Genomic DNA, 18,537 nt, shown 5'->3' with positions numbered 1-18,537 from the left:
CATCTCTCTTCCTCCCGTCTCCAGTTACAATTTCTTCACTTCCTTCAAGCCTTCGTGACAGTCTCTGGAATCCTTCCACGCCAGTCCCAAGCAGAGCAGCACCTCATTCCCCAGTTCTAATTCCTTTTCTGCTTACCTGTTCCTGTGTAAGAAACCAACCCGGAACTTAATGGCTTACAGTAAGCTCATTATCCTTCATCCTTCTGTGGCTTGGCTGGGCTCACCGGGGATCTCTTGTATGGTTACAGTCAAATGGCAGCTGGGGCGGTCAGCCATGTGGCCTCCCCCTATGCCTTGGGCTTCTCATGGTGTAATGGCTGGATTCCAAGAGGGAGTGTCCAAAACGCAAACGATTTTTTAAAAACTCGGAGGAAGGTTTAAGACTTCTTATGGTCTAGTCTTAAACATCATTTCCACTGTATTCTTCGATTTCCAGATCATCGCATTCAACCAGATAGAGAATCACCTGGAGAAATGTACCCCCCCCCCCAGTGGGGGAGTGTCATGTAAGTCCAGGGAAGAAAGGAACTGACAGAGGCCATCCTTGGAGGCAAGTTACCACAACACGGGGGACAGGCAATGGTTCCGAGAACAGGGAACTGGCACCCTTACCCTCACCGTTCCCTGTCTCCATAGCACTTAGTACCATTTCTAATTCAATATTCATTTGACTCTGACTATCCTGTCTTCTTCAATAGAATATAGACTGTGTGAAGGCAGGGATCACGTCTGTTTTCATGCACTATGGCATAGCCATACGTAGCCCAACGCTTGGTCCTTACTGAGCTCAAAATGGGCAGCATTTGTTGAGGAAATGAATGAAGAGGGCATCCAGCTGCCCAGCCATTCCTTGGGAGTTTTCAGGAGAATTAGGGGCCATATGTCCACTGGAGCATTTAGGTGCCTGTCCTTGGATGGAGTGGCAGGACTCATTCTTCTTCATGGTGCTTAACGACCGACCGTCAGCATTTCTTAAAGCTTGCTCCACAGACGCCGGATATTAGCATTTCTTGGTTTTGAATATGTATGGCGGGGGAGCGGGCGTCAGGTGGCTCATGAGGCAGGCAGGTGCAGGGGTCCACACCAGCCCTAGCAAGTCGGAATCCACAACAATAGGCCTCAGGAAGCTGCACCAGGACCAGTTCCAGGTGGCTTTATGCCCAGGAAAGTGTAAAAACCTCCATGTGGGCGATACTGAGGTCAGGCAAGGCGGCCTGGGGACAAGGGGTGGGACCATGCGAGAGCTAAGGCCAGAATTCCAGGGAAGCAGCCTTTCTTCCAGTCCCTGGTGAACTCCCACTGTGTGCTCCAGGGTAGAACAGTGAGCAAAACAGGCCGGCCCCTGCCCTCAACGGCTCTCTTTCTACAACAAGGGCAAGGGAAGGGGAGAAGCACTGGGAGACCAGAGGTTCGAGCACGGGCTTTGGACTTGGTGGGTCCTGGAGTCAAATCCTGACTGTGGCATTCACTGCAGTGGAGTGTCTAAGATGTGATACACGGCCAGCCTCCTTGCCTCTACATGTGCCCACAGAACCACAAAGCGGCTAACAAGAAGTAGGCAGAGGGTACGGTGTGACCCTCATCAAGTCTTTTACAACAAGCAGGTGCGCCCTTCTGGGTACCTTTCCTCCATTGGAAAGTGGATGTGATGCTGGGAGCACTGGCAGCCACTTTGAAACATGAGGAACTGGGTTATTCCCAAGAGACTGGAGATCAGACAACACAGAGAACTTTGAGGACCCGCCACACCAGCCCTAGGCTTTTTCGCACAAGGAAAAAATATTCTTCCCTCTTGCTTACACCACTAACTGTGTATTTCTCTTAAAAGCAGCTGAATATAATCCTGACCGTCATATTTAACCTCCCTGAACCTCAGTTGCCTATCCGGAGTAGGTGGGTTGTAGAGCTACATCACAGAGTCACATGTGGGTTAAATAGCAACTAACACTTATTAAGCACTTACGACTTACCAAACACCTTTCTATGCATTTTACATGCGCTGGCACACTGATTCCTCAAAACAAACCCTCTGGGGAGGGGATTATTACTATTATTATTATTAATTATTATTATTATTTACATACAGGATACCAGGGCTCAAGAGCATTAGTTAAAGCACGTTCAGCTGTGAGTGACACAAAGCGTCACCAAGTGAAGGGTGACAGTGGTGTTTCTGTCCTGTCACAGGGCAGAGCTCAGCAGACCAGCTCATGTACGGAGGCCCTGCTCCAGGAGCCCTCGCAGCTCACCACACTGTTGTCCCCGGACGGCGGCCTCACCCTCGGGGTCCACACTGGCGGCACCACGGCACAGGTAGGACAACGGAAGGGAGTTTCAAAAAACGAGAGAGAGGGGCTGTCTTTTTAGGAAGACTTCCCAGGAACTAACACATGACATTTGGGCTTAGATCGCATTGGCCAGAATACCGGCACGTGGCCGCGTGTAGCTGCAGGAGGTCTGGGGAATGTCTGTTTATTCTAGAATGCCATCTTCCCAGCCGAAAACTCACCTCTGTGAAAATGCGGGAGGATGGATATTGGGGGGCTGTGTTCGTCAGGATTGTCTGAAATACCACCAGTAGAATAGATGGATGGATGGATAGGAGATAGATAAGGAGAAATTTGTTATGGGAATTGGCTCATGTGGTTACGGCTGACAAGCCCCATGATCTGCCATCGGCAAGCTAGAGACCCAAAAAGCAGGTGATGTGAGTTGGAGTCCGAAGGCCTGAGGACCAGGGGGGAGACCAGCTGGCTGGCAAAGCCGAAATTATCTACCTTTTACAAAAAAAGCGTCCCACCCCCGTACTGTGTCGATTACCTTAAACAAGATAAAGTAGAAGAAATGACAGGCATAGTTGCCGACCAAGAATACCCAGACACCAGTAACTGTGTTGCCCTTGTGGCTACAAGTGAGAATGTCAGGATTGGTACCGGGATCTGCATCGGCATCAGGGCAGAGTCAGTACCTGAATTTCACCAGGCTGCCTTCCAGAGGAGAAGCAGAAATCCCAGGGCGGGTGCGGGTGTGGGTCTGGCAGGGAGATGGCGGGCAGGCAGTGCGCCTCTGCCAGCAGAGGTGAGGTCCTGACCACGGGCTCTCAGAAGGTGGGAGAGGAAACGTCTCCTGCCACACGGAGCCTGTGCTCTGCCGGGCTGGGGACGGGCTGAGATCACGGCTATTTTTCAATGCCCCGAATGTGCGTAGGTGAGCAGAAGTTAAAAAGAGAATCTGTTGACAAAATGATTCTCAAGTGCACGAGGAAGGGGAAGCTAGAAAAATATCCAAGAAAAGTTTGGAAAACTACCTCCCTTCATCCTCACACAGCTCCCTGAGGGGGAGACTGTGCTAAGCCCCTTTTGGGGGGTGAGAAGGCTGAGTTCAGAGGTGACAAAGGACCTCCCAGGATGAGAGATTTACGTGCAACTATATCTGTACCCATAGCTCTACCTGTGCCGGTGCCCCTATAAATAGGCACAGCAGGCCTTTAAATGTAAGTTCTTTCTAGAAGATCCTAGACTCCCTGCAACCCCCTGATGTCTCCAAAGCTGTCACAAAAACCCCAGTCCCCTGGGCACTGCTACGAGAGGGATTACTGAGTATCCCAGATTGCTGAGAACACCTTTCTCACTGCTGGCATTGCTGTGATCTCTATCAAAAATGTTTGGGGTGCCCGGGTGGCTCAGTCAGTTAAGCGTCTGACTTCAGCTCAAGTCATGATCTCGCGGTCCGTGAGTTCGAGCCCCACGTCGGGCTCTGTGCCGACAGCTCAGAGCCTGGAGCCTGCTTCGGATTCTGCGTCTCCCTCTCTCTCTCTCTGCCCCTCCCCTGCTCATGTTCTGTCTCTCCCTCTTTCAATAAATAAATAAATAAATGAAGATTAAAAAAATATACTTAAAAAAATGTTTCATGCGTTGTCTGGGAAATGCTGCCATTTAAAATACCCCTCTCCCCCAGGTTGAAAATAGTTACGCACACACATACGCACAGGCTGTTTAATACCGAGAGCCTAGAAGACCTGCACAAATTCTGCAAGAAAGGTATGATCCCATACCTGAGCCGTGACTTGTAACTTCTAAGCCTCGTCTTCCCCCGGCTGTTTATCACCCGGGCGTGGAGACTCTCAGAGTGTTGGGTCAGCCATTTGGTCCAAATGGCAAGACGGATCACGGACGTCAACGACACGGACACTGATTAAACCAACTTCACGCACCAGCGTCACTTAGAAGCCTGAGAGTTGGGCAGGCTACGTGGGCTTCTGAGCCCCTCTCACGACCAGAGCTGGTGGGTAATCGAGAGCCCAAGCCGGAGGGTCTCAGGTCAAGTTTAAAAAGCTGCCAGGGTCTCCCTGTCTTGCCCCAGCCCCCCACCGCCCCAGGACGCTCGTCCATCTGTGTGCTGTTGGTAGCGTCTGCCATCCGGTGAAGGAAGCCGTGGACAACAGAAAAGTCTGGAGTCCACCCTAGCCAGTTCCCGGGCCAGGGTGCAGAAGTCTGGGCTTTAAACTCAGCTCCTGCTTCGCCTTTATGTCAACATCTCCAATTCCCCTTCCGATCTCTCTCAAATCCTCCCTTTCTCTCCATCACCACGGTCCCCATTAGAGATGAAATCCACTCACATAACCTGAAGACACAACAGAGCGGGAGACGGGACGTCTTGGGCAGGCAGTGTCCTTGGAACCTCCTAGGCGCAAAGTACCGTGCCCAGTGTGGTCTTCGCCAGCCCGCTTCAATACCTGCCACGACCCTTTAGGTGGGTATTCCTGCCCCCATGTGACAGATGTGGAAACTGAGCCCAGAGACGTTAAATAATTTCCGTTACTAGATGAATAAATCCTGGGGATCAGATGCGCAGCATGGTGACTGTGGTTAATAATACTGTGTTGTATACTTGGAATTTGCCAAGAGAGTAGATCTTAAGGGGCGCCTGGCTGGCTGAGTCGGTTGAGCCCCCGACTTCGGCTCAGGTCATGACCTCACAGTTCGTGGGTTCGAGTCCCGCGTCGGGCTCTGTGCTGACAGCTCGGAGCCTGGAACCTGCTTCGGATTCTGTGTCTCCTTCTCTCTCTCTGCCCCTCCCCTGCTCGTGCTCTGTCTCTCTCTCTCGCAGAAATAAACATTAAAAAATTAAAAAATAATAATATGCCCACTTTACAAACCGAGGCCCAGAAAAAGGAGCGCCCTGTCGAAGGTCTTCCAGGTGGTTCCAAACTCAGCTCTGCGCTCTGCTCTCACAAACCGCGAGATCATGACCTGAGCCGATGTCAGACGCTCAACCGACTGAGCCACCCAGGCACCCCTAAAATGGGCGTATTATTAAGAAACTGTTGCCACCAAGCAAAAGTCACGATTTGCGGTGATTTTCTTCTCGTTCTTTTCTTCATTCATTGATTTTCTGAGTACCTACGCCAGGCCTGACACCCATTTACTGTCCGAATAAGGGAAAACGGCGTGTGTGGAACACAAAGTGCTGGACGTGTTTATCTACTGTGTCTTTGGTGTTCCCAACAGAGAGTATGAGCTCGTTCATACCACAACGAAGCTCCGATGGCTGAATTAACTTGCCTGGGGTCACGCAGCTGCTGAGTAGGGGTGTCAGGATTCGAACCCGGGCACGTGGCCCTGGAGTCCATTCTCCTCGTGCGGTGGTGACCCGGGGGACTGGGTCCCTTCCCGAAGGCCCTACAGCGAGTCGTGTCGACCACACGCACACAGTGAAGCCTAGCACAGGGCTGCTTATACAGAGGCCCAGGCTTCCAGAGTGGGGAGGCAGCATTGTTACATGGATGAGTCCGGGAAGACTTCTTGGAGGAAGCGACATGGAGTTCAGTTTGCCGGCAGTGCAGAAGAGAGGTCCTCCACCCCCACCCCCCCCCCCCAATCCATGCTGCTCTGGTCCAGGTCCCCAGTGACCCCCATGGGGCTAAGTCCCATGGCCGGCTCTCCACCCTAACCTCACCTGAGCCCTCCGTTCATGTGCCCCAGTTGACCTCTCCCCGCTGCTGCAGACTCTCAGGAAGCACTGCTTCATCGCTGCTCACTGTCCCTTTGCCCTCCTTTGCAGGTTTCTCCTGCTCCCCTCTCCCTGCCAACATCGGAGAGCCCCGGGGCTCAGGCACGCATCTTCCCCATCCGGACCCCGACTCACTCCCCGCTCTCCCCACTCCCCGGTGTTCTGGGGCGTGAATCGCCACCCCCAGGGGTCCTCTCGACCGGGGACCTGCTTCCCCAGGTCCCCCAACGTGACATCTCTACTTGGGAGCTGCGTTCGTTCCCTGGGCCGCCCTCCCCCAGAACCACAACCTTACTGTCTCGTAGCTCTGAGGCTAGAGGCCCGAGATCAGCGTGTCGATAGCACTGTGCCCCTCGGAAGCCTCTACACAAGAGCCCTTCCCTGCCTCCCTCTGAGCTTCCGGTGATGGCCGGCCACCCTTGACTTTCGGCCGCCTCACCGCGGTCTCTGCCTGTGTCGTCGCAAGGCCGGCATCTCTGTGTCTGTGCCTCTTCCTTCTTCTTAGGAAGACGCCAGGCATATGAGACGTAGGGCCCCCCCTACTCCAGGATGACCTCCTTTTAACGAACCATGTCTGCAAAGACCCCGCTTCCAAATAAGGTCACAGTCTGGGTCCCAACTGTCCCTTCCTGGAACGTATGGCACGTAAGTAACCACGCGATTGGTACAAACAATGGGATATTCGCACAAATGTCCCCTCTCATCAGGCACCAGGGCCCTGCGTTGAGGTCACATGGGGATGAAGAACCACCTGGTGTGTCCCTCAGGGCCTCCAAGAACGTTCCAGAAGAAACCTGAATGCAGAAGATATTGCTGGTTGGCCTTCACAGGGCCAGCCAGCCCTGGTCAGGCCTAAGAGGAATTATACACGTCTGTGGCATCTCTCTGCCCACAGCCCCCTCCTACGGTGCTCTAGAACTTACCACTCCCCGATGACATAGGACACATCTGCTCTTGCTTGCTTTGTCCCCCTTAAAGCGAGGGCCCTAATTCATCCTCCGAACGCCTCCCGGAGATCCAGGCCCCATCCTGCACCCCTATCCGCCTTGTTGGCCCGCCCCTGCACCACAGTCCAGAAGGCCCTATCAGCTCCGACAGTCCAGAACAGGGGTCTGACGCTGTGGCCCAGGGACCAAAGCCAGCCCACCACCTCTTTCCGTATGCCTGGTGAGCTGACACTGGGTTTTACATTGTTTAAAGAGCTGGGAAAAAAAAAAAAAAAAAAGAAAGACGAGCGAGAGAACAAAATAAAAACAGTATGTCATGGCACGCGAACGTTATATAAAATTCTAATTTTAGTGTTTGTAAGTAAAGTCCGGAACGCGGTCATGCGTATTTGTTTACATCTTATGGATGGCTTCTTCAAGCTACCCAGGCAGACGTGAAGAGCTGTGGCAGAGACAGTACGGCCTGCCTAAAATATTTACTGACTCGGCCTTTGTGAAATAAGTTTGCCGATCCCCGGTCTAGAACGCAATGATCTGCCAGCGGGGGGCCAGGGAACCGACAAGCTAATCCAGCCGGGTCCCCACCGTGAGCAAATCCAATGCGTGCGAGTCCAGAGTGGTGAGAGCAAACTTCAGAGCTGTCTCCTCACTTGGCAGGTGCCCCTGTCACAGCTGGCCCGTCCGCTTCAGACTTGGACTTACGCCATCTGAGGTCGGTGAGCTTGACTTTGGAGTTGTATCACCATTTCCAACTGGCCTCCCACCCAGCACCTTTCTAACTTGGCGAGATTGTTCCTCGATTCACAAATGTCCACGGTTCTGAGAAAGAGTGGCCCTCATCTAAGGAAGTGCAGTGCAGAGGAGGAGTCTCCCACTAAAATTGGCGTTTACTGAGTACCTACTATGTTCTAGGCACCGTGCTGGGTACTAGACGGGATACAGGAAGAAGGGAGACATGGGCCCGCCCCCTGGGAGCTTACATGGAGTGGCAGAGGCAGGTGAGGGCTGGGACGGAGGGTCCCAGGAGACACCAGCTGGGACTGGGGGGCTGCGACTTCCTCGAGGAAGAAGAAGGGGTATTTTCAGCTGAGGTCAGTGGGGCGAGCATTTTCTCCAACTTCCGAGGGGGCAGCATCTCTCAGACCGTGGGAAGAGAGTGAATGGAGGCATGGCCAGAGGGCACCAGAGCCAGGAGGACCCAGAAGTCCTTGCGAGGGGCCTTCTGGATGTTCTGGGCAGTGGGATTCATTGAGCACTCTGACACGGGGTGAGTTCCACGTGGTGTTCTCAGCAGGGAGAATGGACAGGCAGGGTGAGTCAGCCAGTGGGGCATGGTCGGGGGCGGCGGGGGTGAAGGACGAGCACTGATGCAAGAGGTACCTGGGGCAGATACCAACATGCCTGTCTGGACGGGGCAGAGACAAAGAGTGTCTGGTTGACACAGCTGGCTGGAACGTGGATTCCGATGACATCCTAGCGTGTAACACGCGTGTGCCACTCACATTTTCCAGCACAGCATCACATCTATCCTTCCGGCCTCACGGCCCCCTGATAAGGGAATGGAACGTGGAACACGGGAGACTGGGGCGCTATCCAATGGCCCCGATGGACAGATGCAGGGACAGCCTGTCCTGAATGTGGCAGAGTTAAAACCCCAGGTGTTTTGGAGCTCCACGGACAACTCCAACTGCTTCCCTCGATGGCCACCCCTCCCCCCCCCCCCCCCCCCCCCCCCCCCCCGCAGGGCCGGGGCAGAACACCCAGCCTGGCCCTCTGCAATGCCAGCCACTCAGCGCCTCACCCAAAGACAGACAGCTCCTATCTGTGCCTTCGCTGCATGGACGTCCATTCGTTGCTGGTTTCCCTCGTGGAGAAGCAGGATAACTTGCTGAGTGTTGCCTGCGCCCGCTTTATTCTTTGACAGGAGGCACTGTGATGAGGCAACTGAGGCACGGAGAGCTGAGGAGGCGCGTCCGAGTTCAGGGGGAGCCCAGATTCCCATCCCGGTCTTCGGTCCCCAAACTGCTTCCTCGCCATCCCGCCCCCCCGGCCGCGGATGACTCTCAGCCTGAGGACCCGGGACCACCCAGTTCTGCCTGTTCCGGGAGGCATTTCCGGGGGGGGGGGGGGGGGGGAAGGATGGACTCGAAACTCACCAGGCTCCTCTCTATATGGTTGGGCTGCCGGTGCCAGCATATACTCGCTCACACCCGCGAAGCGTCAGGGAAGGGTGCGAGACCCCTTCCGAGGAAGTGAGGGCTGTGGGGGAAGCGGGGGCTGTACCTGGGGACACGTATACATCTGCCTGATTTGCTTCCCACGTGGAGGATCCTTCAGGAAGGGCAGAAGACGCCTCAGCGTGGCTAAGCGGGGGACAGACCCCCAGCCGGGCCGCACCCCCCCCCCCCCCAGTGGAAGGCTCAGCGCCGGGGAAGCGGCGCCACCTGCTGGACCTCCGGAGCGTGACGCTGTCCGCGACAGAAGAGAACAAAACCACTGAGCAAATAGCATCTCAGACCCATGAAAAGCTAACTTGGTATTTTACTGTTTGCAGTGGAATTTGGGGTTATGCCACGGTTTTATCCACTTAACATTTAAAACGAAACCCAAGTGAGTGTCAACTGTGCCCTAAATCCGTGTTGAGCACCTAATAGAATAAGACAGACGTGGTTTCTGCCCTTCTCGGAAGTTGTGTTTGGTAAAGGGTAGCCATACCTTCACATGCACACACATGTACATACAGACCTACCTACATACATACCTGTGCACAAATGCATATGTACATACAGAAGCTCGGTTTAGGCATTGACAGATGCCATGATTAAGACAGGATATTTATATAGATACTGATACTGATATTGATTTTTTTTTAATTTTTTTAATGTTTATTTATTTTTGAAAGAGAGAGACAGAGTGCAAGAGTGGGAGGGGCAGAGCGAGAGGGAGACACAGAATCCGAAGCAGGCTCCAGGCTCCGAGCCGTCAGCACAGAGCCCGACACGGGGCTCCAACCCACAAACCGCAAGATTGTAACCTGAGCCGAAGTCGGACCTTAACCGACTGAGCCACCAGGCGCCCCTCGATATTGCTATTGATACAGATATTGACCAGGGTTCTGGGGGGTGTAGGGTTTGCCCCCCCAGCCAGGGTGCTAAACATGGCCTCTCTGAATAGAAATGAATCACAAGAAGGCAGCAACCCCACGGGAAGGAAGAACTTTTTAAGCAGAAGGAAGGGTGACTGCAGGCGGGGACAAGCCCGACAAGTGTGAGGGACAGAAGGAAACCACCACGATCGGGGCACAGCTGAGTTCTGTAAGCAAAAGACCTGAACTGGTGAGACTGAATTTTCTCGAAATTATCTCTTGAAAAAGAAGACACTTCTTATAATCGATCCTTTGTAAAATCACAGGCTACAGGGCATTTTTTCACCTACGTTAGTTGAAATAACTACCTTCCACCTGGGAAAGCCTGAAATGTCCCCACTGGGAGCTGGTTTGGCCAAAGAATTTAAACAGGCTGCAATCGATAGCCCCCATGGAGTGTTGAACGTCATTATAAACAAATCTTTTAAAGATAACTTTAAAAAGCAAAACAGAGGGGCGCCTGGGTGGCTCGGTCAGTTGAGCGTCCCGAGTCTTGATTTCAGCTCAGGTCGTCATGCCAGGGTCGTGGGATTGAGCCCTGCGTAGGGCTCTGCACAGAGCATGCAGCCTGCTTGAGATTCTCTCTCTTTCCCTCTGCCTCTCTCCCCCGCTCACACGCACACTCTCTCTCTCTCTCAAAAAAGAAAAAAAAGGTAAAAATTAAAAAACAAAACAAAACAGCAGGTGGTTATACCATGGAGACTGCGGGGAAACACCTATAGGAGAACAAGAAGAATTCAAGTGTCCTAATATGCATAAGATAAGAGTCCCATGCAAGTGGTCCTACCGAGACTCAAAGCTGCTCCCTCTCAGGCAACTTAAATAAAAGCCAAAGGTATGTGCTCCTGGAACCTGCGTCTCACCCCACGGTCTTCAGACCAGCAGCAGCAGCGGCATGGGCCTGGGAGCTGGTTAGAAATTCAGAACTGGAAACTGCATTTAAACAGGATCCCTCCATGAGTGGTTTGTATGCACCACCGGGTTTGAGAAGCACTGCTCTAGAGAGCCCATTACAGATCTCAAAACGCGCTCTCGTTGTGACAAGGACATCGCTGTTGAAAACGCAAATGGAGCGTCTCGATAGTGTTTCGTAAACAGGGGGAGGGGGGAAGCAATACTCCTTAAGAAATGTGTTTCATAATACATTGTATGTAACTAAACTGATAGCACAGCAGTTACGATTATGGGCCCTGGAGCCACTTGTTTGGGTTTATTATCCAGCTCTTTCACTTTTTTTTTTTTTTTTTTAGCTGTGTGTCCCTGGGCAGGTCGCTTGACTTCTCTATGCCTCAATGCTCTTGTTGGGAAATTTAAAATCAGTGTTAAAAGCGGGACGGTTGCGGCATATATTTAATATATTTGAGTGTTTGGAAACATGAAGTGGTTCTGTTTCAGCTGGAATTCAGCTAGCTGGTGGAGTTCCTTTCAGTTCTCCGTTCTTAGCTGGATTTGGCCCAAGTCCCGGCTTTCAGGCAGTGTTTGTTTTGACCAACTCTGCTAACCTCAGTAAACACTCGGGTCAAGTCTTCAAAGGCAAACAATCTATTCAATGAATAGAAGTAAATCCAGGGGACTTTGAAAAGCATAGGAAAGTTGCAGCTTGCCCAATGTCACTCTACAGGACGATCCCCCTAAGTGCCCTTGACCGTGGGTGGATAACGGCCGGCTTACCACCCGGCACCGGGGCCAGAGGTCTTTCCCAGAGACACCGACATACGAAGGAGGCTGGGACCCAGATGGGAAATCCCAGCTCAGAGACTGGCTCTGGGTAGGTGACAGTGAAGGCTTAGAACCGTTTGTCTCTTGGCTTGGGCCTTGAACAGTGTGGAGTCCCAGTGTGAGTGTTTGGGGGCGGGGGCGATCAGGGGTCTGATCCAGGATGGAAGGTCGCAGCGGACAAGTCCAGGTGCAGAGGCTGCATCTATAAGCCGGCTTGTCTACTCTGAGCGTGCTGGTTCCCCAAGTCTTTAGAAAAGACTTTGGCCACATGTCCCAGTCTCGACCCGGCTATGCTAAAGGGCACCATGGGAAGGGGCATGGGTCCCTGAATCTGAGGTCAGCCTGGGAACGGTGGAGGTAGTTTTGTAAGGAGTTAACGAGATACGGTCACTCTTCGAGAAGAGTGTAGGGGATTCCGAACCCAGCCGGTTGGAGATCCTCCCCATTGTCAGGGTCCCCAAGAGCACCTGATAGGACTCATGGGATTCAGAAAGGCTACTACATGGCTTATACAGTGAAGGGATATAGATACATTTTTTTAAGTTTATTTATTTATTTGGAGAGAGAGAGTGTGTGTGTGCAGGAGGGACAGAGAGAGAGAGAGAGAGAGAGAGAGAGAGAGAGAGAGGGAGAGAGAATCCCAAGCAGGCTCTGCACCGTCAGCATGGAGTTCAATGCTGGGCTTGAACCCACAAACCGTGAGATCATGACCTGAGCTGACGTTAAGAGTCAGACGTTGGGGCGCCTGGGTGGCTCAGTCGGTTGGGCGTCCGACTTTGGCTCAGGTCATGATCTCGCAGTCCGTGAGTTCGAGCCCCGCGTCGGGCTCTGTGCTGACAGCTCAGAGCCTGGAGCCTGTTTCAGATTCTGTGTCTCCCTCTCTCTCTGACCTTCCCCCATTCACGCTCTGTCTCTCTCTGTCTCAAAAATGAATAAACGTTAAAAAAAAATTAAAAAAAAAAAAAGAGTCAGATGCTTAACCAGTTGAGCCACTCAGGCACCCGAGATAGAGCTAATTTTTAAAGCAAAGGTAAAAGGTACACGGGGCAGAGTCCACGCGGGACCAGGCAGAGCTCCCCGGTGCCCTCCCCGGGGTGGCCGCAGGGACAGCACCTGATTCTTCCAGCATAGGACACGCATGCTGCGTGTGACCGAGCAGGGGAGCTCACCCGAGCTGGGGGCCCGGGGTTTTTCCTGGAGGTCGGTGGTGCACATGCTACTCTTGAGCCACTCAGTCTCCAGTCCCCGGGGCCCCCGGCCACGCAGACACTCCCAGCAGGCAGGATGTCCCAAGGGCCAGGGGCTGTCACCCAGGAGCCAAAGGCCAGTCCTTTCTCCGAAACGTGCAGGGTATTGAGCACTCCGAGCCCTTCCTACACCCTCCCACGTGCCACACTCCTAGGTTCCCCTTTCGTTTCACGCAGGAAGGTGACAGATCAGCGTACACAGGCCCACACTATGGTGGCTTGTGGGAGGCGGAGAAGAGACGCTGGCCAGTGTGGCCAACACCAGACGGGGGCCCCAGCCGCGAGGTCGGCCCGCGGAAACCTGCAGATGCACACACACACGTGGGGCCAGTGGGCCCGTCCTGTGCGGCCTGTGCCCCTCCTGGAGCCCCGGGGCAGCGGTCATCAGCGTTGGGCCTCGTTCTTGGCACAGAACCACCAGAAGAGCGAACGTCCAGCGTCAGAGCAGAAAGCAAGCCTGCAGCTCCACCCAGAGTGTTCCAAGCCGGTGGCTCCCACCTCTTGGTGGGTTCCTCTCAGTTAGTCTTAAATCCAAACTGAGCTAAGCTCCTGCCAGTACCTTCCTCAGAAACACGGAGAAGAATCCCAAGGTAGGAAGTAAAAACAAATGTGAAGGGGCGCCTGGGTGGCTCAGTCAGTTAAGCATCTGATTCCGGCTCAGGTCATGATCTCGCGGATCATGAGTTCAAGCCCCGTGTTGGGCTCCGTGCTGACAGCTCAGAGCCTGGAGCCTGTTTTGGATTCTGTGTCTCCTTCTCTCTCTCTGCCCCGCCCCTGCTTGCACCCTGACTCTCTGACCCTCAAAAATAAATAAACATTTAGAAAAAATTTTTAAAGCAAATGTGCAAAAGGGGCAAGAGACAACCCAGGTCACATCCCTCAGCAGGTGTAGGGGGAGCACGTCTGTTTCCTCAAGGAGCCTATCGCTTCTCGGCCTTTGGCTAAGATCAAGTGTTTCCCCAAGGAGCCTGCACGGAACCACAGGACCCATGGCAGTGTGAGAAGGGAAAGCCAAAAGCAGGTCTCTGGAGGTCCTGGGGGCAGCTGGACACCTGCAGGAACCCAAGAGAGCCCCAGCAGGAAATGGGGTGAGGTCCTGGGCTCTAACAGCAAGGGAGGGGTGGCAGGTGGGGGGCCCAGCCCTCCTCGGCCAGATGGCTCCCCTCACTGCTATTCACCACACACGGCTTCCTCATTCCTAGAATGTTCTCGGCCACGGAACGGCTACACTGGCGTCCAGGCGAGCATTTCCAGCTCAGGTTGCAGCCTCTACCTCGGTCTCCCCAGAGCTCCCTTCTGCTCCCCCCACAAAAAGTCATCAGGCATGTGTGGCATGAAGGCTGCTCCAGGCTCGTGTCCCACTACTCCCAGCTTCACCCCTGCCTCTCCCCCTCCCCTCGATCTTCGCTGTCCACCCACCAATCACCAGTTGGCCCCCACCCGCCTTGGCCGTGCCACAGGCTGCTTTCTGTGCCGGGATGCACCCCCCCCCTTGCCTGGGGAGGCCCTGGGGAGACCTGAGACGCCTGGACAGCCACTACACTATGTCATTATGGCCGTCCTTCCTACGTAGGTGCAGCCAGAAGATGCTGGATGAGACAGAGACAAGCCCCATCTGGTAGGAAGCTACATCTAGAACCCCCAAATGGCCTGCTAAATGTTGCTATGCACGGGGCAATTCGGGCCATCTCTGACAGGTGCGGCGTAGGGACGGAGGGGGACTCGCCCTTGGTCCTCCCGTTCTCCGTCCAGTGACTCCATCCAGCCCCCGGGTGGGGGTGGGCAGCTGAATGTGGACACTGAGCTCTGTGTCCAGGCTCTATCCCCAACTGCCCATGAACTCTTGGGCAGAAGGTCTATCCACTGGTATGACAGCACTGTCCTCCCTCAAGAACACGGACTAAGAAGCTTTCGGGCCCTTGAAGCAGACGCTGGGCACCGAGGCAGAGAGTTCCCAGATCTCAGTTACCTGCAGGACGGTCTCGGGGAGGAAGAGAACAGGGTTCCAGGTAGGCACGGCTCTTTGGCCCCACTAACCGTCCTGCAGGAAGGGAAGCAACTAGGAGGGGCCAGAGTGGGCGCAGAGGAGGGGCCCTGATGCAGGGTCCAAGGGTGGCTGTCTGCAACTCAGTGCAGTCTCTGGCCAGCCAGCAACTCGACCTGTGCACGCGTACACACGCACGCACGCGCCTGCGTGGCAACCCAGCGGGACCACGCACACACTGGGGCCGACGCACAGATCCTGCCGACGCGATCCCTACCGAGCAGGACGCAAAACTCCACGGGGACCCTGGCCACTCAGACGGGCGCACCTCCATCACCTGCAAACCAACATGGCCCCTCATCACCAAGATCTGGCCACGATGGGACTCGGGTGACACAGCTGTCTGCTGTGGCCTGGTGGCCCCCTGGGTCGTTGCCCTGCAAGCCCAGCAGAGGGTCCACCTCTTCAGTGACCTCAGCCCAGGAGGCCGCCTGCTCTGTGCCTCCCTGGCCACCCAAGCAAGCTCTACTGTCGCGTTAGAATTTTCTGTGCACTCACACTCAGCCACAGCCCGCACTAGACTGCTGTGAGGAGCATGGGTCTTACTCAGAATCGGGCCCCTGTCACCTGTCTATCCATCCGTAAGTAGATATGGAGTGTCTGCCCCGTGGGAGTGTCTCAGAAGACAGGCTCATGCCCCCTGGATGTGTGGCCTTAGAGGAGGGATGTCCAAATGCTCCCAGACCTGACAGTGGATGGCCGGGGTGGGGGATGGGGGTGTCCCCCCAAAGATCCAGCCTCCCTAGCTGCGGGCTCCTATGGGAGGTGAAGACCGAATTCAGTGGCAGGAGCGGTTCTCGCCCTCAGGCCTGTGCCCCCAGACCCGGCCATGACCACGGAGGGTGCAGTTACTTGGCTGGGCCTCCTGTGAAGTGTGGTATAACATGAGGACTACAGCTCAACCCTCGGCCGTGCTACACACAAGGCAGTGACCTTGGACAAGTGCCCCAGCCTCTCTGAGTCTGCTTGGTCATCTGAGGCAGAGATAATATCCCACATGTGCAGACCTTTGGTGGCAAGTGTGTTAGGGATCGGAACGCCTGGCATGGGGCAGGGGCTCAGTAAGCATTTGTCCCCTGACCCCTGTCCACTCCTACCAAGTGGTGCCTACCATAAACATCCGGGTAGCCAGTGGTAGGAGATTTCTGTTGCCGTTGTAGCAAATAACCCCAAACTCGGGGGCCTACGACAAGCTGAATTTTTTTCTCTTACAGTTCTGGAGGTCAGACGTCTGAAATCAGTCTCCCTGGGCCAACGGCAAGGCTGGGGGTCCTTAGGGAGGCTCCAGGGGAGAAGCCGTTTCCTTGCCTTCCACAGCTTCTGGAGGCCCCGGGCATCCTTGGCTCGTGGCTGCTTCCCCACCTGCAAAGCCCACCTCTCCACGCTCTGCCTCTTGACGCCCCACCTCCTCTCTGACCGTGGTCGTGGCTCCCCCCGGTAGGACACGTGTGACCGCACCGGGCCCGCCAGACCATCCTGCACTTGACCACGTCTGCGACGTCTCCAGTAACACGGTCTCGAGTGCCAGGATCAGGACGCGGGCACCTTCGCAGCTCCTTGCTCGGACTGCCAAACCAGACCCTTTGGGAGTCTACCCGAGGCGTCGTGATTTGGACGGGTGAGACGGCGACCAATCCCTGAGCTTGTCTCCGTAATAGGGTTCCGCTCTGCCAAAGATCATTCTAAGGAGACTTTATTAAGTGGGGAAAGCTAAAAAAATCAAAATTAAAAACACCAGCGGCATTGCCAGGTTCCCAGGATTCCAGCTTCCTTGTCAAAGTACCGAGTCAATGCAAAGTCCTCCCCCAGATTCCAAGGGTTCTGACAACCTGTATCGGACCCTGGCCCTGCCTCAGCTGACCTCCAGCGGGAAGGCTCGCCCCGACCAGCCTGGGTCCGGGGCAGGAAGAGGCCCCCAAGCAGAGTCGGGGGTTCAGCGTAGACCCTCCCCTCCCACCCAGGGGGACTGGTGCATCCATGGCTGCTGATTAATTAATAAAGCCCCTGCCTGCTCGGGACTAGTGACAGACACCAATAATCCGGAAATGCTTTCTACACTTCAGCCCCCAGCTTCCTATGAACCAGGAGACATTTCTACCTCTTTTTTTTTTTTTTCCCCCTGGCAAAACGCATCCCTGTGAAAACTGTTAATTCGGTAAGTAGAACCCAGTACCACCATCCTGGCTACTGGTAAACTGGAATTAACTAGTTTGATTGTGTTTATTCAAGCCTGACTCCGCACACTAAACGCGTAACCTATCCGTTTGCTAAAGAGTTCCCTCTGCAGGACATAAAAGTAATATTAAAAAAAATAATAAAATTCCATGGCAGTCAGTGAGATTATAATCTTAGGAAGGTAATTCACAGGGAAGTCTTTGTCCAAGGCCCTCCTGTCGCCAAGAGCAGTGGGGTAATGCGCTCCACCGAGAAGACTGTCACAAATTCTTGTCATTTACCTTCAAAGAGGAATCTCCATGCTTCTGGGGTAACCAGCTATTAACAAGGGTCTGTCAATAAATAGGGACTTAGCTCTGCTCCTTTATATCTTAGAGTGCTGGTGGAGAACATAGCACAAAACAGTCTAGATGTGGTCCGAGGGAACTGCAGGGGTTCTCTTTCCTCGGAGCCCCCTGCGGGCTGAGCTCTCCATGGGATTCTCACATCTCAGCCTTTTGACAAGCGTGACGTAGGTGACATTGGCCACTTTCCTGATGAGTCGAGTGGGAAAGGGAGGTTATTAGCGTCTGAAGTGTTACACGCCTGGGAAGAGTTGGGATGAGAATCCAGGAGGTGTGATCTTAGCTTCTGCCCAGTGCTTTGGCTGGTAAACCAATAACCTAACACTTCTTGTGACCAGTCCAAAAGGAATGGAGAAAGGGAATCCTTTGCTCATGATTTATATATTGCTTTTGAGCATTACATCTGCCAGACGTAGGGGGTCCCTGAGCAAAGTTAAGAAGGCGGCCATTAGAACCCGGTATGATGGACAAAGGAGCTGGGAGGGAAGAGGGGGCCCGGGAGGGCTTTCGGGGCAGCGACCCAGGGAGGGTCACAGGTAGGGGAGTGACGTGGCCCGTGAGGTGTTTGTGGAACGCCACTCTGGCTGAAGCTGGGACAAGGTCTTTGAAGCCGGGTGGACTTTCTGTACCAGCTCCTGCCTTAGACCCAGGCCCGACCTGCTCTCGGCCCAACTGCCCTTGGCCCACAGCCACAAAGAGACTATTCTCAGAAAGTAGGACCGGGTTCCCTCGGTCACCTTGTGTGTCTGCGCCTGGGCTTGAAAGCAGCTCTTCTCCCTTCCCCCCTCCCCCACTCACTCTCGCTCAAGGTGGCTGTCATAGCCTTCTTAGGTAGAACTTAAAGCTGTTTTGGGGTTTACTAGACAATTCATAAGCAGAATATAAAATCTTTTTTTTTTTTTTT

The sequence above is a fragment of the Felis catus genome, chromosome B3, assembly GCF_018350175.1.
Source record: "Felis catus isolate Fca126 chromosome B3, F.catus_Fca126_mat1.0, whole genome shotgun sequence".
In the NCBI taxonomy this organism is placed as follows: Eukaryota; Metazoa; Chordata; class Mammalia; order Carnivora; family Felidae; genus Felis; species Felis catus.
Note: the sequence above shows the minus strand (reverse complement) of the source record.